The sequence below is a fragment of the Scyliorhinus canicula genome, chromosome 2, assembly GCF_902713615.1.
Source record: "Scyliorhinus canicula chromosome 2, sScyCan1.1, whole genome shotgun sequence".
Classification (NCBI taxonomy): Eukaryota; Metazoa; Chordata; class Chondrichthyes; order Carcharhiniformes; family Scyliorhinidae; genus Scyliorhinus; species Scyliorhinus canicula.
Window position 1 is genome coordinate 64,334,329 of NC_052147.1, and position 22,619 is coordinate 64,356,947.

Consider the following 22,619-nt stretch of genomic DNA (forward strand, 5'->3'; position numbering starts at 1 on the left):
ATCTCGAAATGAATGCCAACATTGCATTTGCCTTCCTAACTGCCAACTGAATCTGCATGTTAACCTTAAGAGAATACCGAACCAGAACTCTTAAGTCCCTTTTGCTTCATATTTCCAAAGCCTTGTCCCATTTAGAAAATAGTCTGTGCCTCCATTCTTCCAACCAAGGTGCATAACCTCACACTTCTCCACATTGTATTCCACCTGCCACTTCTTTGCCCACTCTCCTAGCCTGTCCTGTAGAATACTACTAGTCACCAGCTGCTATCCTGAAAAAGACCCCTTTATCCCCACCCTCCGCCTTCTGTCAGTCAGCCAATCCTCTATCCATGCCAGTACCTTGCCCCTAACACCTTGGGCTCTTATCTTATTTAGCAGCCTCATGTACAGCACTGTGTCAAAGGCCTTTTGGAAATCCAAATAGATCACATCCACTGACTCCCCTTTGTCTAACTTCCTTGTTACACCCTCAAAGAATTCTAACAGATTTTTCAGACCCCCCTTGACAAAGCCATGCTGACTCAGCCCTATTTTACCATGCACTTTGAAGTACTCTGAAAACTCATCCTTAATAATAGACTATAAAATTTTACCAACGACTGAAGTCAGGCTAACCTGCCTATAATTTCCCGTCTTCTGTCTCCCTCCCTTCTTAAACATTAGCCATTTTCCAATCCTCTAAGACCCTTCTTGACTCCAGTGATTCCTGAAAGATCATCTCCAATGCCTCCACAATCTCCTCAGTTATCTCCTTCAGAACCCTGGGGTGTAGTCCGTCCAGTCCGGGTGATTTACCTTCAGACCTTTCAGTTTTCCTTGCACCTTCTCCTTAGTAATGTCCTCTAGATGGGCTTTAGATTGGTTTCACAGGTCGGCGCAACATCGAGGGCCGAAGGGCCTGTACTGCGCTGTAATGTTCTATGTTCTACTCCACTCACCTCTGCCCCCTGACTCTTTTGAAGTTCTGGTATGCCACTGTTGTCTTCCACTGTGAAGACCACTGTGAAGACTAATGCAAAGTACCTATTCAGTTCCTCTGCTATTTCTTTGTTCCCTATTACTACCTCTCTAGCCTCATTTTCCAGTGGTCCAATGCCCATTCTTGCCTCTCTTAATTATTATATATTGAAATAAATCTCTTGCAATCTTCTTTTATATTTACTTGCTATCTTACATTCATATTTAATCTTCTCCCCTTTTATTGCTTTTTTAGTTGTCCTCTGCTTGCTTTTAAAGGCTTCCCAAACCTCTGGCTTCCTACTAATCCTCGCCACTTTGTATGTTTTTTTCTTTTGCTTTTATGCTGTCCTTGACTTTCCTTGTCAGCTATGGTTGCCTCATCCTCTTCTGAGCATGTTTCCTCCTCGTTGGAATGAATTTCTGTTGTGCCTCCCGAATAACTCCCCCAAACACCTGCCTTAGCTATTCCACTGTCTTCCCTGCTCGGCTCCCCTTCCAATCAACTCTGGCCAGCTCCTCCCTCATGTCTTTGTAGTTACCTTTATTGAATTGTAATACTGTTATAACTGATTCCAGCTTCTCCCTCTCAAACTGCATTGTGAATTCTATCAAATTGTGGTCACTGCCCCCTAAGGGTTCCTTCACCTTAAGTTCCCTAATCAGGTCTGCCTCATTACACATCACAAATCCAGAATTGCCTGTTCCCTAGTGGGCTCTACCACAAGTTGATCCAACAATACCAGCTCATAAACATTCCACAAATTCCTTTTCTTGGGACCCACTACCAACCTGATTTTAGCAGTCCACCTATATATTGAAATCCCCCATAATTATTGTAATATTGCCTTTCATATATGCCTTTTCTATCTTATGTGTTAATACAGCATACTAAACGGCAGCGCATGTCAGTGAACGTGGTGCCGAACTCACAATACTCGGCCATTTGGCGGATTTTGGCAACAAAGGCAGAGCTCACCTCTCCTGGAGCCCTGACAGCTGAGTTAAACTTGGATCTCTGTCATATGTTTGAGGGTCTGGTGTCGACATGCCCCCTGACCAGTGTCATCAACTGGTCGAATTACTTTGTGTCAGGAGCTTCTGGAAACGTCAAATTCCTTATGAGGATGTAGGTCTGGGGCCCACAAACTGTTAATAGAATAACCTTATGTTTATCCTCCCGTGTTATTTCACTTGCTGCAAAATTAATGGTACCATTCAATATACTGGCTCTCGCCTTTGGCACCCTGATCAGATGGGTCAAGCTTCCCACTCATGGGCATACTTCACTCACTGTTTTATGATGTCGCTGACGCTTCCCGATTTTTCTGTTTGTTTTGGAGGCTTCTCCCTTTCCCCTGGAATTCTGAACTACTTCGAACTTGCGATTTATCCAGTTTACACTCATCACCAATATGGTGGCTCGAGGCAATACTAGGGAGACTTCCAGTATAACTGAACAAGGGTTTATTGATAACGAGTAAACGTAAACTATACACAGGCACAGAGTCACTAAACAGGTATTCACTCTCTGGCTCCAGGGACCACTCTGTCGAGGACCCCACTCCCAGGGCCCCGTGCTTTTTCCCCACTGGTCGGAGTTTACATGCTCCTGCACGATAGGTCCCAAGCCGGTCATGTGGACCGTGAGGGCTCACCCCTTAAAGGGGCCCAGCTACCACAATATTAATGGTCATTACAGTGAAATTTAAACTGGGGTATGAGCATGAGACCAGCAGGGTGAATGTCAGGCTCCCGATTCCTCAATGTAAGACCCGGGCCTCATGTGTACCAGGCCTGACTCTTGTCTGAAGTGGACCCCAACGACATGGGGGCAGTGCCCCGGAGGCCGCAGCAGGAGACCTATGGCAACTATATCCCCAGCAATGAGGCAAGTGGTTTGGATGGGGCACCACGGTTTACTTTGGAGAAGGGGAAGAAATCCCAGAGCAGGGCTGTCCCTGTCCTTCCTTGTGGAGCTTGAAGAAACTGCAAAGAAGTTAAATATTTCAACTTCTCTGCCATCTTTTAAGCTGGTTTCCTCATGGCATCTGGTTTTCTTGGTGAGACTGGTGCCCGGTGGCAACCTTGCAGCATCAAGTGAAAATAGTGTCAATGTTTGATTGCCGAGGGCAGCAGCCTCACACGAGGCCTGTTTAAAATGGCGTCATGAGGGCATGCAGTGCAGATGTGATCCGTGTCACACTGTATTCTCATTGGTTAAGGTAGAGGAGAAGAGTTGTTAAGATCGAAGCTTTGTTTTTAAACACTTAACAACATAATTGTGTAGACTTCAATTTTCATAATTGTTTTGGATTTTATTGATTAATTAGCCATCCTGCCCTCCCCCACTCCCAGGAGCATTGTTAATAGTCGTGTGCAACTCCAAGCTGTTATCATAATCTTGCTGTTTTCCATTCCTTCCCATGGGGTGCCAGATGGATGTTAAGCAAACAAAGAATGCCCCCCCCCCCCCCCCCCCCCCCCCCTCCCCGGCATCAAACAGAAAGTAAATGTGAATAAGTCTTTTTTTTTGCCCTGGTTTGGTTCGCATTTCTGAAGTCCTCCTCCAGCCCACGAGCTGCAGAAAAATTCCTTTCTGTTACATAGGATTTGAAAATTAAACTAACCATGTAATAAGATTACACTGCACACCGGGTGCCCTTGCAATACCTTACTGCTACTAGAATTTTATTGGCCACTTGGGGAATTACTCACTCTGCACCGCGCCACGAGACACAGAACTGCAATGTTCAAAAGATCTTGATATAATCATGTCTGACAGGAATGGCACTTGCACTTTACACTGTGTGTAGCAAGACTACTTTGCTTGAATGTTATGCTGTGTCTACCATTTGTTCTTTCGATTGCAGAACTAAAATGGTTCAAATGTAGGCGGGATGCACAAGTGATGGCATTGTTGGTAGAAAACCGTACCTTTCTGCCTCAGTGCAGTCTCATTTGTATTCAGCTGTTTGGTTCATGTTTTTTCTTCTGCATCTTGTTAGGAATGTCGTAATTGCATTTAAACAGATGCCTTAATGGACAGAGGTGGAATTCATTCCTTAAATGCATTGCAGCAAATGACCATCTTGCAGTGAGATGGAGAGATCGAACCGAACAGCGATGCTCAGAGGTTGTCATCATCTATTTATTTTACTGATCTGTGGAAACAATTTTTAAAGCTATAATAAATTCTTCAGGATATTCTGTCCCAGTTTAACAATTTAATACAAAGATAAAAAGGATTAGTTTACTTGCACTTTGTACAGACTGTCTCTTTTGAAACATAACCTGTCTCCTTCCTCTGATATTTATATTGAATTGAATGGAAGATTCAACCTGACACCAACCCTGCTCCCCTCCACCTTGTCTGGCTGCATGTAAAGCTGACACATTTTAATTCAAAACCTAATTCAATTAAAGGACTGTCACACCATGGCAATGTTTCCTGCCAAACAAATATGCATGTTTGCACACAGATAATATAGCTAGCAGTTTCAGTATGCTATTAATTATTTGCCATCAATTTACTTTTATTTTACATTGATTGAAAATGAATTGACGCACAGCATCTGACTAATACAAACTTGGTGCAGTGGTGGAGCTGCAGCAGATTTTGAAGAACTGCACCTCCATGACAAAGATTTTGTATCCTAGCCTAACTCAATGGTTTAGCGGAGAAATAGTGTCGCTGAGCGATCAATAGTTGTTTTTTCAAATTGATCCTAACTCTGTGTTCGAATCTGAATCTTGGACCTACATTTTTGCGGAAATGGAAGAACTCTGCACCTTAGCTAAAATGGTGCTGGGGGAATCATAGAATCCCTAAATTGCAGAAGGAAGCCATTCAGCTCATCGAGTCTGCACCAACTCTTAAAATGAGCACTCTACCCATACCCACTCCCCCTATTCCCGTAACCTAACCTGCACATCCCTGGACACGAAGGATCAATTTAGCACAGCCAATCCACCTAACCTACACACCTTTAGACTGTGGGAGGAAACCGGAGCACCCGGAGGAAACCCAGGCAGACACGGGTAGAACGTACAAACTCTACTCAGACAGTGACCCCAAGTCTGAATTGAACCAGGGTCCCTGGCGCTGTGAGGCAGCAGTGCTAACCACTGTGCCACTGGGCCGCCCTTTAGAACGTGAGTGCAGGAGCGGCTGTGATTTTGTGAGCTCTGGCTTTAAACATCTTTAAATCCTTTATTTTATCCTAATGTACATTCCATAATTATCTTTTTTTTGGGAATATGTACCAGCCTTGGGTGACTGCCTGTGAGGGGTCTGCACTTTCTCCCTATGTCTACCTGGGGTTCTTCCAGGTGTTCCAGTTTCCTCCCACTGTCCGAAGATGAGCAGGTTAGGCGAATTGGCCATAATAAATTGTCCCTCTGTGTCCAAAAGGTTAGATGGGGTTTCTGGTTTATGGAGCTCGGAAGGGAAGTGGGCCTATGCAGGGTGCTTTTTCATAGGATCAGTGCAGACCCGATGGGCTGAATGGCCTCCTTTTGCACCATAGGGATTCTGTACGTCTTGAACTCTGTCCCTGGATGATCCTGGTCGGAGTGGGGTGACAAGGAGCCGGATTGAATCACAGAATTCTTGTTTGACTGAGACCAGAGGTGGCTGGGGTGGGGTCCAGGTTGCAGTGATGGGCCCACGTCTCAGCGGTGCTGTTTGCATCGGGATGATGGCTGCCATTGCAAATGATGTGGATGATGATGATCTTGGCTCTGTGATGCATTTCTCTTAAAGTGCTCACTTTAACAAACTGCAGAGTATCCTTGGGAGAATGGTGGAAGCGCAGATGAGGATCCTGGAATGTGATAGAGCAATTTCCCTGGAGGGGGAACCGGTTCGTAGAAATCCTGCTGCATGGCGCGTCATCTATCCTGACCAACTCGGGAAGTGAGGGCCGGACAAGGAATGTTGGTCAGCATGGTCTCTTGCGAGATATGGGAGGCGAGTTCCCAATTGAGTTTGAAAATTGGCTACCGTGCTTTAGATATCTTGATGTGGGTGCATCAGGTTCAACAAAGCACATTTGTTCCAGTCCTAGAGGCTGGGATCGGTTGGGGCCCCCAATCACCAGTCTTCTATTATCCTGTTCTCGATGGTGGTCATGAGGGGTTGGAGGTGGCTTATTGTGTCGATAAGGGGTCTTATATAGCAGTTTCCTGAGTGCCCCGCCCCCTGCCACAGCCATGCCCTACGTTCCTGGTTGTCGGGGCGATGGCACGGTGGAGGTGAAGACGCTTCATTCAATGGAGTTTTTGAGAGATCCTGCGGGTGGTTCGACAATCCTGTCATAGCTTCAGCCTTTCCAAGATGGCATTCTTATCCAGTAGTTCATCAATGTTCCTGGACTTTGCTCCCTTGTGATTATGCTGTTGATTTCATGTTGATGCCTTTTCTCCCGGCAATGATGGGCGAGGTGTGAGCATGAGGGCGAGGGTCATCTGTTATCTTGTTTCAGCAAAAATCACACTGAGTCGGTGATGCGATATGTGGTTTGTGCACAGTCTTGCTCCTGTTTTTTTATGTGCTGTATCCTTTGCAGTTATGAGGAGGGAGTGCATTTAGACACCCCTTTATCTTGTTTACATTGAAGATGAAAGGAGCCACGGCAGGGTGATAGATGGATGGTTGGTGTGGAGGTAGGTGGTAGGGTTAATTGGGCCTTCACTTGGATTGAGGATAGCTAATCAATAGTTAATCGTATCGGGTTTGTATTTTGCTTTTTTAAATTACGTTGAAATTTGAGATTCCACTCTTATCTCCTTCAAAAGCCCAGGCAGATCCTGGAGTGGACTGGGTATCTTCTGATTCTCCGTTGGGGTTGGTGTCTTTTGAGAGCTATTAGAGTCAGGGGAAGTGAGTAGGGGCGCAAGCCGGGGTTGATTAATCCTTGTTTGAATTGTTGAAGTGAGAGCCTGTATGCGGTGACTTTACATTGCTGGAGTCCTTCATTTTGACAGTCGGCTTGATTTTCCTGAGTGTCCTCCTTGTGGCAGCTAGGTCTTCCATGGGGAGGCAGTATCTTTGTCTCTGTTGAGGCAGTGCTGTCTTGTCCTCTACCATCCTTTATACCAGCATGGTAGCATAGTGGTTAGCACTGTGGCTTCACAGCGCCAGGGCCCCAGGTTCGATTCCCTGCTGGATCACTGTCTGTGCGGAGTCTGCACGTTTTCCCTGTGCCAGCGTGGGTTTCCTCCGGGTGCTCCAGTTTCCTCCCACAGTCCAAAGATGTGCAGGTTAGGTGGATTGGACATGATAAATTGCCCTGAGTGTCCAAAAAGGTTAGGAGGGGTTCTTGGGTTAGGGGGATAGGGTGGAAGTGAGGGCTTGAGTGGGTCGGTGCAGACTCGATGGACTGAATGGCCACTTTCTGCACTGTATGATCTATGATACTAATCATTTTCAAACCCGGAGTTGTGATCCGCGGGTGGGTCGCGGGCGGTTGCCGGCAGGGTCATTGGGCCATGCATCGCGACGTTCCCGATCACGGGACCATAAGCCACGGCGTTCCCGATTGTGGAAAGTAGCGCCCAACGCATGACTGACTTTTAAAAATGCCTCTGCGGCTGCCTCTCAGAATACCAGCCGTTCTGTCTGCACACGTGTGCCTCCTCAGCAGTGCGCGGGCTCAGAGCCAAGTGGGGCACACGCCTCCCCCTGATGTCAGTGCATTGACCCAGGAGCAGATTTCTTTTGAGTCGCTGGGGCCTTCCGGCCTAGAGTGACGGCAGAAAGCAGGTCACTGACATCCACCATTTTGCAACTGTCAGCAGTGCTGGTGTGAACTTTTGGGCCTCTAGTGAACAACTCATGAAGAAGAAGCTGAAAACAGGAGCAAAGCAACATAAAGATGATTACTTGAGGTGTGGGTTATGTGATAGTCACCACTTGTATATATCACATATGAGATGTAATACGGTCAGGCTCCTGTACTACAGGTACGGGGGTAGATCCCTGCCTGCTGGCTCCGCCCAGTAGGCGGAGTATAAATGTGTGGGCACTCTGAGCTGCAGCCATTTCGGCAGCAGCTGTGGGAGGCTACACATCTCTGTGTAATAAAGCCTCGATTACACTCTACTCTCGTCTCGTCGGAATTGATAGTGGATCAATTTATTAAGCAGAGATTTTACAACGATGGACCGCCGCATCACGCCAGATCACCTGCAGCTGCTCCCTCAAGCAGACAATGCCAAGTCCGCCTTCGCCCATTGGCTAGCTTGCTTTGAAGCCTACAATGGATCTGCGATAGAACCACCCTCAGAGGCACAGAAGCTCCAGATCCTGTACACGCGGCTGAGCTCCGATATCTTTCCCCTCATCCGGGACGCGCCGACCTACGCTGAGGCCATGGCGCTGCTGAAAGAGAACTACACCCAGAAAACCAACAAACTCTATGCCAGGCACCTCCTGTCCACGCGGCATCAACTCCCCGGTGAGTCTGTGGAAGAGTTCTGGCGTGCCCTGCACGCCCTGGCGAGGGACTGGGATTGCCAGGCCGTCTCGACAGTTGAACATTCTGAACTCCTAATTAGGGACGCTTTCATTACGGGCATAGGGTCGGCGTACATCCGCCAACGCCTCTTAGAAGGCGCTACCCTTGACCTCGCAGAGACCAAGAAACACGCGATCTCACTAACGGTCGCCTCCCGTAATGCACAGGTGTAAGCCCCCGATCGCATGGCGCCCCCCTCCTGGACATCGTAGCCCCCACCAGCGAACACCCCATCGTGGACACCACCAGCGACCGCCCCCAGCCAACCCCAAGCCTGCGCCGCTGCTGTATGTGGTCTCATGACCATTAAGGTCGACCTGCCTTCTCTGTTTGCAAACCTCACCCCGGATTGCAAACCCGTCTCCACCAGGAGCAGATGATACAGCGCCCAGGACAGGACCTTCATCAGGTCTGAGGTCCAGCGACTGCTGCAGGAAGGCATCATCGAGGCCAGCAACAGCCCCTGGAGAGCCAAGTGGTAATTGTGAAAACTGGGGAGAAAAACAGGATAGTCGTTGACTACAGTCAGACCATAAATCGGTACACGCAGCTCGTTGCGTACCCCCTCCCACGCATATCTGATATGGTCAATCAGATTGCACAGTACCAGGTCTTCTCGACAATGGACCTGAAATCTGCCTACCACCAGCTCCCCAGTATCACCCCAGTAAGCTCAATGAGCCCCCTGATACTCTACCCCGAGGTACATGTGCCAGCACACAAGTGGACTGACTCCGGACCCTACACGACGCTTTCTGTCACCCAGGGGTCACCCGGTTCTTTCACTTCATAAAGGCCTACAATCTGCCCTACTCCATTGAGGAGGTCAGGGCTATCACCAGAGACTGCCAGGTCTGCGTGGAGTGCAAACTGCACTTCTACCGGCCAGACCGTGCGCATCTAGAGAAGGCCTCTTGCCCCTTTGAACGCCTCAGTGTGGATTTCAAAGGGCCCTTCCCCTCCACCGACCGAAACACGTACTTCCTTAACGTGATCGACGAATACTCAAGATTCCCCCTCGCCATCCCATGCCCCGATATGACGTCTGCCACCGTCATCAAAGCACTTAACACCATCTTTGCCCTGTTCGGTTTCCCCGCCTAAATCCACAGCGACCGGGGATCCTCCTTTATGAGTGATGAGATGTGTCAATTCCTGCTCAACAGGGGCATTGCCTCGAGCAGGACAACCAGCTACAACCCCCGGGGAAACGGGCAGGTGGAGCGGGTGAATGGGACGGTCTGGAAGGCCGTCCAGCTGGCCCTACAGTCCAAGAATCTCCCGGTCTCCTGCTGGCAGGAGGTCCTCCCCGACGCCCTCCACTCCATCCGATCGCCACTTTGCACTGCGAGTAATGTAACCCCCCCATGAACGTCTCCTTGCCTTCCCTAGGAAGTCCACCTCGGGTTTCGATCCCAATGTGGCTGGCAGCTCCAGGGCCCGTTCTCCTCCACAAGCACGTGCGGCTCCACAAGGCGGACCCGTTGGTTAAGAGGATATAGCTACTCCATGAAAACCCGCAGTACGCCTACATGGCGTACCCCGACGACTGCCAAGACACAGTTTCCCTCAGGGACCTGGCACCAGCTGGGTCCCCATACCCCCTAACTCTGCCCCGGTGCCACCCTTCCTCCCCCCAGCGCACCTCACCACAGCCCCCGCTCCAGGACGATCCGTCCTCCCCTTGGTCCCACCCGGGGATGGAGATGAGGTCTACACGCTCCCGGAGTCACCTATGACCGAACCGACGCCTGCATCGCACCGGGACTGTGGCGCTCACAACGGAGGATCAAGGCACCCGATCGGCTGAATTTGTGAACTTTCCCCAAAATGTTGACCTATGCATGTAAATAGTCTTCCAACCCCCCGCTGGACTCTTTTTTTAACAGGGGGTGAATGTGGTTGTCACCATTGTTGTATATATCACATATGAGATGTAATACGGTAAGGCTCCTGTACTACAGATCCCTGTCTGCTGGCTCCGCCCAGTAGGCGCAGTATAAATGTGTGTGCTCACCAGCTGCAGCCATTTTGGCAGCAGCTGTGGGAGGCTATACATCACGGCTTAATAAAGCTTTGATTACACTCTACTGCCATCTCATCGTAATTGATAGTGCATCAATGGGTTATTAATTGTGCCAATGCAAATCAGGATTCAAAGTTCATGTGTGTTACATGTAGGGAAGTACTGGCAAATGAAAGATTAAAACCTTAAAAACCTCAAAGACATGTGAAGACTAAGCATGGCGAGTTTAAGGACAAACCTCTTGATTTTATTCAACAGATGCAGTGAGATCTTAACTCATCAGCTGAAGTGCTTATCAGAAATGTAACATGGAATAAGAAAGCAAGTGAGATTGTGAGGACCAAGCAGGGTCACCCATCACATTAAAGGGAAGTGAAAATGGTGGGTCACGAAGGTCAGCCTGTGTGGGTCCCGAAGGATGGCTGGTTGGTAAAAATTGGTCCCGTGCATAAAAAGTTTGAAAACACTGCTTTGTGCAATGGCACACAGTGCTGGTCCATGGATAATGTTCCTGGGCTAGCTCGGCTATTCCTACCTTGGGGGGTGGTTTCTCTCTTCCCCTGGGTGAGCAGTGCACTGTTATAAACCCTGGTTTGGTTCAATGGATTATGGGGGGGTTTCCTTTATCATTCCAGTGGGTGGGGGGGGGTAGAGGGAATTGGTCTCCCTGCCACGACATCTAATTATTGGGTGCCTTGATGATTCCTCTCCTCTTCGGTGGTAGGGTCTCCTCGTTTGAGGCTGGTGTGATTTTTCTAGTGATAGTAGGGTTGGAGCACTGCCCTGGGTGTGGTCGGCCTGGTGCAGGACCGGCTGGGTGGTAGGTCATGGTGTGTGCTGGGTGTCCTGGGAATACTCATTCTTGTGTGTCAGAGTGTACTGGAGTAAGCCAGGTCCGGTGCTGTGGTTGGTATTGTGTTGCCCCCTTATGCCTGAGACATCCCTTATTGAAGGCACTTATTAGAGACGTCCTGAGGGGCTGTGTTTTCTTTTGATGCGTTTGAATCTGCTTGGTTGATGGACTCCTTTGTGCACGAGGGCCTGGGGTTGAGTCGAGTCCTGTACTGTGGTTGATATCCCTTCATGTTACCCTTGTCTGAAGGAGTAGTCTTTTTTCTCTTCTTAATTAGTAGGCGGTGGGCATGCACCAGGGAATATGCACCCTTTGCTGGGTCCTGGCCCTCCTTTATCCTGTGACCTTCTGCTACTGGTAGTGCTCCTTTTTTTTTTAACCCTATTTCAATTAGGTTGTTGGGAGGCGTGACGGCACTGACCATAATCCGAATCTAAATCTGTTGGTCCTCTGTATAAATATGTGAAATGATGATCCTTCTGTGCTGTACCTGAGGTTGGGGTTATGTTGCGTTGTGTGGTACATTTATAATATCCTTTTAGAATAAGGTTCTTGTATTTTCTTTGTATTTGTTCTTTTTGTTATGATGGGTATAAAGAATCCGTGATTGGTTCCTGCAGGGGTACAGATGGGTCTATTATCTGAGTGGAGGAGGTTGCGGTCTGTCTTTGATGCCTCTGCTGATGCCGGGGTTGAGGGAGATATGCGCCCGAACATGCCACAAAAAATTTATCCTGGACTCTTGCGATCATTGCAAAAACTGCCGTCTGGGACGGTGTGCACCATTTTTTCCTAGCCTTATTCTTTTCTCCCTTGTTCTCTGGCGATGCATATGGAGGTGTCAAACTCAGTCCAATTATTGCATTGAACCAGCTATATTGCTGGTTTCCTGTTCCCCTCTGTATCCATGTATATTGAGACTGCTTTTATCGTTTTTCTTGATGAGTTGTACCATTCCTCACGGTAGCATGGTGGTTAGCATCAATGCTTCACAGCTCCAGGGTCCCAGGTTCGATTCCCGGCTGGGTCACTGTCTGTGTGGAGTCTGCACGTCCTCCCCGTGTGCGCGTGGGTTTCCTCCGGGTGCTCCGGTTTCCTCCCACAGTCCAAAAATGTGCGGGTTAGGTGGATTGGCCATGCTAAATTGCCCGTAGTGTAAGGTTAATGGGGGGATTGTTGGGATACGGGTTACGTGGGTTTAAGTGGGGTGATCATTGTTCGGCACAACATCGAGGGCCGAAGGGCCTGTACTGTTCTATGTTCTATTCCTGTGGGGTTTTTTTTTGCCCTATTTGTTAAAATGTAAAATATCAACAAATATATTTTAAAATGGTTCCAGAGCACCCATTCCAAAAGTCCTGCCCCTAAACCCAGCACCTACCATTTGCACCGGTGGTGTTGGGGGGGGGGGGGGGGGATGGTAGTTGGAAGCATGCCCATTGTAGTTTACACATCCGTGGTTCTTGGAGGCAGTTCTACAAGTAAAAGCGCAGCTGCTTTCAAGCAGATCATGTTTTCTATAACACGGATCATGGGCTTTAGACTTTTGAGGTAAAGGTCTGAAGCTGCCAAAATTATTTGGTGAGGTGAAGTACAATTTTCCAGAGGTCAGATGCATTTTAGGAGAGGTATAATAATAATCGCTTATTGTCACAAGTAGGCTTCAATGAAGTTACTGTGAACAGGAGATACGTACTCCTTTTGGAGAGGTACGATGCCCTAAGGAGAGGTTAGGTACTCCTTCCAGATGATTAAGAGTAGGCATTAATGCGCATAAAAACTGGATAAGGTCCGTGGAAGTGATGAGCTGTTAAATCATTGATATCCTCAGGTCTTCTAAATGCCTGGAAAAATAAATTCAGCCTGTTTTTGAAAAAAATCAGTGCTTGCTATTTCATACTCTGTTGACATAAGGTTCAATGCGACTTGACTGCTTCCACCATCTACCATTATCACAGTGGGCGTCTTGTAAGTTCACAGTTTGTTTGACAGCTCCACGTGGTTGGAAAGAGTTTAACTGTCTTTGACATGGGGCTATGAATGCAAATGTTTGCTTTTATGGAGGATTAAGTACTTGGAGGAAATGTTTGTTCTTAAGAAGGATTGGGTACTTGAAGGGATTTAAGTGTTATCAATTAAAGTATTTTTTTTATATAATGAGGTCTGTAGTAGAGATTTAGAATTTTATTTTATTTCACCTCACTATAGCTCCCCTGCACCCAGCAGCATTTAAGGCTGCCTACAAACACTCTCCAGGCTTGATGGGCCTTGTTAGTAACCACCATGCCCAGAACGAAGATCCAAAGATTTGGGAAACTTTCTACTTAGTTGGATTTATGGAGTCAGGAATTTCCCCAATGCTGGCTCCTGACTCGGGGAACTAAGGTTTGGTTTCGGCCCTTGGAGTATCAACAAAGTGAAGCCAAAGGAGTCATTGATTTTATTTTACTTAAGTAACACCTCTTAAGGTGTCAGTTGTGACTCAGTGGGTGGCATTCTCCCATCTGTGTCAGAAAGTTGCGAGTTCATTTCCCAGTCCAGAAACATGAGCCTTTAACCTAGGCCCACACCACAGTGCAGTACTGAGGGAGTGATACATTGTCAAGGTGTCCTCTCAAGTGGATGTCAACGATTCCGCAGCAGTATTTGCAGAAGAGCATTGGCGCAACTGCGCCACGACGCCGGCGCGCGATTCTCCGAGGTGCGGGGAATTGGCGCCATTTGCTCCAGCGCGTTGGCGCGGCGCCGGCCACGGGCCACTGGAATCGGCGGGGCCACCGATGCCTGGTCACTGCCGGCGGGAACACTGCGCGAACGGTGGGGGGGCGGCTTGTGAGGGGTGAGGAGCGGGGATCCTTCACTGGGGTGGGGGGGCCTCCGATGGGGTCTGGCCCGTGATCAGGGCCCACCGATCGGCGGGCCGGCCTCTCCCAACCCCGGGCCTACTTTCTGGCGCGGCCGGCCCCTGAACACTGACGCCAGCGCGCTAAAGAAGTCCCCTGCGCATACGCAGGTTGGCGTGTCCCAACTGCGCATGCATGGGTTGGCGCAGTGCCTACTTGGCGCCGGGAAGGAGGCTGAAGCGGCGTGACCCGCTCCAGCGCCATGCTGGTCCCCTGTGGGGGCCAGAATCGGTCGACCCGTGCCCGTCGTGTGCCATCGTGAAACGCGACAGCGTTCACAAAGGCGCAAACACTTGGGCTCCATATTGGACTAATTGTCACCAAAATTGGTGTAGACTAAGAAGGCCCAAAGCCTGATCTTGGTTTCTGCCGAGTTAGGTGATTGCAGCCAGTGGAGGGATAGTGTTACATTTGGGCTCAATGGCCCAGAACTGTTGGGAGAGAGGGGTTGAAGGTGGAATCAACTGAGGCTGAATCAGAATAGATAGGTTTTGTTTTTGTCAGGTTATAACTTGCAGTCCCTTACTCAGGTAAATCTGATTGCAGTGGCCATTTTAAACAAAGTCACAGCTTAGAGAAAATTCCTGCTGTTTTGGGGGAAAAAAGATTAATGCCACATAGTTCTTGCACTGATTTTATAGCATGAAAGAATAAAGATACACTAACAGGCTTTATTCAGAAAATATTTATCTGTTGTTACTTTGACTTCACCTTTGCTGCTTTTGTCACTATGAACTAGAGCGTTTGCCAATTCTCAGCATATCCTAACTGGTTGAAATCATTGCAAAGCAGGATATTTCCAGAAACATCTAAATAATTGTACGATTCATAACGTGCTGCAGTATTTGATTACTTCTGGTATGTGTTTTGGTAAAACGTCCAAATCATCTTGTTTCAAAACATCTACAGCTCCGCAGGCTTCAAGGGTTCTCAAAGCTCAGTGAGTTCCAAACAAAGAGAGGTTTACAGTGCAGTTTTATTTTTTCTGAGTTAAGAAAATCATAAAATACATGTGTTACTTTGCAGAACCTTCATTTAAACTTTAACTGGCTGTGAACTTCAGCTGCTCACAACAGTATAACTATTACTCATTTATCCTGAGCATTGTGTTTTAAAGCCAAAAGCAGTCATAAGAACTAAAATATTTGGGTATATTTAGTCAAAATGTTTTGAATCTGAAAAATTGCTATGTTCATTCAGAGAGGTTGAACAATGACCTTGTTTCAAGGCTTCAAAACAGTTAACCCCTGCTTTGGTAAGAAAATAGATGTCCTGATTATACCACAACCACCTAACCTCTCAGGGGATTGTGTCTCCAGCGCGTGTAATATTAAACAGCTCTTGCTGCAGGCAAATGTCAAATTCCACTTGCATTCTGAGGCCCTTTAAAGAAACAGTATCCCCTTTATGTTAGCTTATGCAAGCCATATTTCAAAAATTGTAAAAATAAACCACATGCAACGTTCCCATCAATATTCCGCAACCTACAAAAAAACAAAGATTTGGTTGATCAAAGAAAATAGTTGCATTTCTAAAATTAAAATAACTGTTTATTCTAATTTGATACACACTTATGAAGAAGATAAAAAAGAAAAAAACTGTTGTGACAACAATGTTTATGCAAAGAAGTGTTTCGATTATTTTTAAAGAAAATAGGAACGACATTTGTAAGTGCAAGAGGGCCCCTGGACCCATAAAGGTTTATTCATCCAACACTAAGAACAGAAATGTTTTATTCGGCAGAATGTATCAATTATTTTTGAGGTCATCATCAGCAGAAAGAGACAGTTGAAGATTTTACTTTGGGCTATGTTGCTTTGGCATTATGTGGTGTGTATGTTTCTGACTAATGCATTTGGATTAGAAGTCCTAACATAAAAGTGCCATAGGATGATCATACCACACTTGTTGGCAAATCACTGTTTAACTTGTACCAGAAAAATATTAAGAAATGTCTTGTCTTAAGGGAAGCACGGAGGGTCAGTGGTTAGCACTGCTGCCTCATGGCGCCAAGGACCCAGGTTCGATCCCGACTCCGGATCACTGTCTGTGTGAGTTTGCACATTCTTCCTGTGTCTGCGTGGTCTCGCACGCACAACCCAAAAGATGTGCAGGATAGGTGGATTGGTCGCGCTAAATCGCCCCTTAATTGGACAAAATTTGGGTACTCTAAATTTATTTTTTTTAAAGAATTCTCTCTGCCTTCGCTAATTGACTTTCTTTCGCTTTCACAGTTAAAATATTCAATAAAATGAATATAGCATAATGCCAATGTGTGCAGACCTGTCAGCAGAGACTTTTAATAACCTCCTTAGCAAGCTGGAAACAGGGCAGCAGGGAGTTGAAATGGATGTTGTGAACTTACTCATCCACTCACACGTCTCAACCATACAGCAGAAAAATCATCAAAGGGAAGTGTTAAATTTATTTTTGAGAAGGAACAGGAAACTCTCTGGGCTGCGCAAGAATAGGGTGAATCACTGCTGCTCCAGGTCCCCCATCTCCTTGATCAGCAGCATACTCTCTCCGATGCCAGCTTTGCCAGCTGCTTTCTTGGTGGTTATAATCTACCCAATTGGCGATTATTCACCAGCTGGACAGTAATGTGTCAGAGCTGATCACACGGCCCTTGCAGAAACGGTTTGATTTTCAATGGAGCCAATGAGAGGAATATTGGGCGAAATTCTCCCAAAACGGGAGAAATCGTAAAACTGCCGTAGCGCGCCCCTTCCCGACGGGGGACCGATTCTGGTCCCCCGTCGGGGCTAGCAGCCCGACGTCGGAGGCTCCGACAAGTCGGGCTTAACGAAAATCGTTAAACCCGCTTGCCGGAGTTAGCGCCGGCTGACGCGTCATATGACGTCAGCCGCGCATGTGCAGGTGGGAAGACTCCACCCGCGCATGCGCGGGTGACGTCATCGCGTTTTTGCGCGAAACCCGCGCATGCGCGGGCCGGGTTGCCCCTCAGCCGCCCCGCGTATTGATACTGCGGGGCGGCGAAAGGACAAATAGTGCGCGGGCATCGGGCCCGCTGCCCGCGATCGGTGCCCACCGATCGCGGGCCCATGGCACCCTTGGCACGGCCGTGGTACTGCCGTGCCAATCGGTGCCATGGTTATTTTTTGCGAGTTTGTCACGACGTTTTTACGAACGGCAGGACCAGGTGTGTTTGCCGTTCGTAAAAAGGTCGTAAAGGGCTGGGACTTCAGCCCTTCTAACAGCTGAGAATCGCTGCCGGCCGTAAAAAAACGGCGGCAGCGATTCTTGTCGGGATTTCGGCGGGGGGGGGGGGGGAGAATAGCGGGAGGGCGTCAAAAAAGTCGGGAAGGCCCTCCCGCTATTCTCCCACCCGTCGTGGGGGGCGGAGAATTTCGCCCATTGGGTGGGTTCTGGAGTGGATGGGTAATTGACTCTGCCACGTTACCATCCACTGCCAGAGTTGGAAATTATCCCCATACCGTTGCTTCCTTGCAGGTACTAGGTGGAAATCGCAGTTAATTGAATACAGTGAGATATTATGGCTGTCGGCTCCTCATAACGTCCTGCAGGCACCACAGGAAACTTGCGGGATTCACTGAAGTTTGTGCTGAGCAGGTCACTCCCGTTGCTGACCTCAGCAAATTTGTTTACCTTGGAATGTTGCTCGCTGATCGATCAAGACCTGATTGTCTGGAGTCAATGTCCCTCCAAACGTACTGAAGCAAACTTGAAAATATCTAACCCAATTCAAGGTAATCAAATAATCAAGACTGGGATTCTCCGGCCTCGTCGGTGATGGGAATCGTTGGGACTGAGGACGGAGAATTTGGAATTCCAGCCAAAACTCCATTCACTTTCAGCAGTACCGGAAAATCCCAGCGCAAACAAGGACGGAAGACGTTGGCCAATGCCACTGTTATTATCCATGTGAGGTAATCGTTGCCTCAAGCGTGCTGTTTTCACCACATTTGTATATGTTCTATCATAAAAGTAAAACCTTGCATCATGCAAATAAAAAAGCTGTGTTGTTACTAATGCTGGGTGCTCGGTATTCCCGTAACCTACTGCAAATAGAGCAGGTAATGCCGCTGGATAATGTGGGCTGGATCCTGAAATCTTGACTCTTTTAATAAATGTTTAAACATGCAGCTTTTAATTTGCGGCTTGGATCACTACATGGCAGAAGACTGACAGAGGATTTATAATGATCGGTTTCTGTGACCTTTTGGAGATCTTTCATTTTCTCCCCTGCCCTTTTGTTCAAGTTGATGCTCAATGTTGGCAGAAGTCAAAGGGGGCAGGTAGCCTTCACTTTTATTGGCAGGTGAAAAACAAGTGACACTGGGCCATTTTGGAGAATCCCGGCCATGGATTTTTGTTGCGACTTTTGCTGTGGGCTGAATACTGTAAGAGGCAGCGTCGAGCATCACTAGAAAACTGTGAGAAAATTGCTTCTCACATCATGGCCAAGGGATGTCTCGAGAAAGCTGCACATGGAAGACATCTCTCAGTGCGCTGATCCACATGAGTGTAAATAGTGACTTGAGATTTTGAACTCCAGGGCCGGGATTCTCCAAAATCGCAGCAAAGTGTTGATGCCGGCGTAAACACAGAAGTGTTTCACTCCAGCGTCAACGGGCCTCTTGGCCCAGCGATTCTGCAACCCCCAGGGGGCCAGCATGATGCTGGAGTGCTTCATGCAGCTCCGGTTGCCGATACTCAGATTTGGAATATTTTACTAATTACCCCATACCTTTGAAATGTATCTTTTTGGTTAACTCAGCTGGCTAGGTATCTAATGAGTGGTGCCGAATGATAACAATAGTATGGGTTCAATCACTATACTGACTTTGGTAGTTCATGGAGGCCTGTCTCCTTACCTTGCCTCACGCTTGATGTGGAATGGTGTCAAGATTCACTTTGTTACCCTACATGGGTAGGCCTGAAACATGGGGCTGAATTTGGTGCAGCTCTGTCCCTAGGGTCTATACTCAGAGGAGATGCAGCTTTGGCTGGCAGAAGATCCAGTGGTGGCCTCCAAGAAGGGCAAGCCTATTCAGAGGGCCAGTAACTTAGCAACGCCATTGTCAATGCTGAGGTTATTGTTGCAGGGAGAGAGTACCTTGACAACCCGCAAATGGGGTTGGGGGTCTCTGGTGGCAAACAGGCAGGCCCCAACGGTCTGTGAAGCGGATCACTGAACATCGGCAGCATTTTTGCCACAAGGATAGTCATTGCCGCGGATGGAATGGCTAACATGGAAGGGAACCCTGGAATTCACTGGGAGGCTGTCAAGTTTCATGTGGTGGCCTCCCCACATGGTGGTGGGCCCCATAGCCACTGACAAAATGCCTGCAGAGGTGGAAAATGGGTCTTCCTTACCCACTAAAGTGGCTCAATTGACTTCCTGGAGAGTAACTGATCTGTCAACTTTCCCAAAATGGCACGGTATGGGAAGGGATAGGGCACCCTCACACCCCTTATGTGCCATTTTGCCAGCCTTCTCTCAACTCAGCTAATTACCAAAGGGGCAGTAAAATTAATCTATTAACCCTGTTTCTCTCTCCAGAGATGCTGCTTGACATGGAGATCACCAGCAGGCACAGTAATTAAAATATCTACTGAGCCACTGGCTGAATCATATGTCGCATTTCGATGGGTGGGACCTGTGATGATATGCATTACACATCAATGTATATAATTGCCTATCAGTGCAGATAGTCATCGGTACGACCTCTGATCAGCAGGTGGCATCAGAGATCTATCGTGTGACTCAGGACACCCGCCAGTTGGTAGTAAGCCGTACAAGAAGATAGTCGCACTTAAAGTAGCTCCAGGCGAATTCACTAAGTTCATTTAGTAGCCATCTTCTGTATTACAGTTCATCAGTTATCTTTTCCATGTGCTTGTTAATAAATCACCTTTTTTGTTGAACAACTATATGGTCTGTGTACACCATTACAATGGTTATATCACATAATACAACATGACTCACACCTGGAGGTGGGTGGATAGTTGGCTCCTGGCCCCACTTTTTCTGGACGCTATGTAAAATGCCTTCAGGGCTGGTTTTAATCCCACAATGTCAATGGACTCTCAGTCACTCACTCATCTGAGCAGGAGGTCAGAATACCCAGTGGCTGAATCATTGGCTGTAACTAGGAAGGAGGTCCTGAATGCTCATTTAAAGGGCCACCTGGCAAGGGGTAGTGTCAGGGCACCCTGCCATTGTGTGAAGGTAAAAACCGCAAGGAGGAGGTGTTTGTTCACAGAAAGATTATCCGGCATTGTTTGAGGAAAATATTGTTATTCCGTAAAGTGTGTTAAATTCTGCAGAGGCTTTGAGCTGATTGTTGCCAGTGAACAGAGATGGCATTAAATCTGATCATGAACTTAATGTTAACATATTAAAATTGAACAGCTGTTTAGTTCCTCCTTAGATGGCTGGGACAAGGGAGTGAAGGGGGAGGCAGGGAAGAAGGGCCAGGACTGCCCTGCATTTTGATGATCCCTCTGTGCCCTCCCCCAGGCTGTGTCCACCTGACGTGAAGTCTTTGTGCCAGCTGATGGGAAGTAGAGACCTCCCTCATGACCCAACCCACCTGGGCAAAGGTGACAACCGGGGTCAGCAACGTGGGGGGGGGGGGGGGGGGGGGGGGGGGGCGTGGAGGGTGGCTTGCCTTAAAACTGGAGTCAATGGAGGGAGAGGCTAAATGACCTCTTGAAATAAGCAGGGTGAGTAAGTCCTCAATATGTATATTATTATGCAAGGAGGCTGCAGAGAAGGCGGGAAAATGCTGGAGCCTTGTGTGTACCACTGAGGTAAGGCCTTATGCAGCAATGTTGCTGCCTTCCACAAAACCCTTACAGTGCAAAGGAGGCCATTCAGCCCATCAAGTCTGCACCGACCCTCTGAAAGAGCACCCTACATAGACCTACACCCCCACCCAATCCCCATAACCCAATAGCCCCACCTAACCTTTGGACTCTAAGGTGCAATTTAGCATGGCCAATGCACCTAATCTGCCCATCTTTGGAATGTGGGAGGAGATGGGAGCACCTGGAGGAAACCCACACTGATACGGGATGAAAGTGCAAACTCCACCCAGTCACCCAAGGCCAGAATTAAACATGGATCTATGGTGCTATGAGGCAGCAGTGCTAACCACCGTGCCACCCAAATGCATTTAACTGGTAATTGTAAGCTACTTTCTTTATATGATTAAAGTTAGTAATACTGTATTAATAATGCTCTCTTGTACCTCCTATTGCTCCAGGGCATCCCCTCTGAATGGTGAGATTATGGAGGCTGCAGCGCACAACGACGCTCCTCCCGTTCCATCCAGGCATCCGAACCTCATCTTTAGCAGCCCAATTACCTGCTTGATGATGGCCCGGCGGTTCTGTGGCTGTCGTTCTAGCTCCTCTCCACATCTGCTCTGGGGATCTTAACAGGCACCATAAGCCAACTCTTCAAAGGGTAAGTTGTGGTACCCAGGAGCCAACCATCTAAGGCCCCAGGTCCATTAAACATGTCTGGCGTCTGAGAGTTCTGGGGAATGTACAGGTCATGACTGCTGCCCGGATAACTGGAGCATACTTGCATCATAATTATTCGATTATGGTCACAGACCAACTGGACATTTAAGGAGTGATAGCCCTTCCTTTTAACAAATGTACAGGGTTTGTGAACTGGAGCCTTTATGGTGACGTGACCACAATCTATTGCTCCCAAGATCCTGGGCAAATCTACAAGTTCCACGAAGCCTCTGTCTCTTTCCAGTTGATCCTGGAGGTGGATAGAAATTACAATGTAATGACTTTCCCTTTAGAACATTACATGTGTAAAGACCTTAATGCAGTGATGTGCAGCAGGCTGCATTTTACCATTGAGGTCCCCACAGGCAGCCTGAAAGGAGCCATTGTGTGAAGGTAAAAACCGCAAGGAGGTGTTTGTTCACAGAAAGATTATCAGGCATTGTTTGAGGAAAATATTGTTATTCCGTAAAGTGTGTTAAATTCTGCAGAGGCTTTGAGCTGATTGTTGCCAGTGAACAGAGATGGCATTAAAGACCAGAAGCACGACACAGTCCACGGCGGGATCAGTAGCAGAGCTGGTCGGAGGATCCTGTGACGACCCTGGAACCAGGCGAAGGGGACGCCTGTTGCGGCGCCGAATGGATCCATCCGGTAAGCGGACCAGGAAGGAGGTACAAGAGAGCATTATTAATACAGTATTACTAACTTTAATCATATAAAGAAAGTAGCTTACAAGAAATTCAATGCAAGTCACTGAAGTGTTGGCAAGTGTGGACTTGAGAGATGAACAGACACTTCCAACACTGATGAAGGTTCAACTCAATTTTATTTACTAACTTCTA

General features: G+C 47.8%; 1 long non-coding RNA gene across 1 annotated transcript in view; it reads left to right on the forward strand.

The window, feature by feature from the left end:
- Nucleotides 1-22,406, forward strand: part of LOC119954700 — a 68,646-nt gene extending 46,240 nt beyond the window's left edge. Inside the window, exons 4-5 of the long non-coding RNA XR_005458299.1 lie at nucleotides 21,516-21,718; nucleotides 22,266-22,406. This is a non-coding gene — a long non-coding RNA (uncharacterized LOC119954700). The remainder of the gene's footprint in view (nucleotides 1-21,515; nucleotides 21,719-22,265) is intronic.
- The last annotated feature ends 213 nt before the right edge of the window (nucleotides 22,407-22,619 follow it).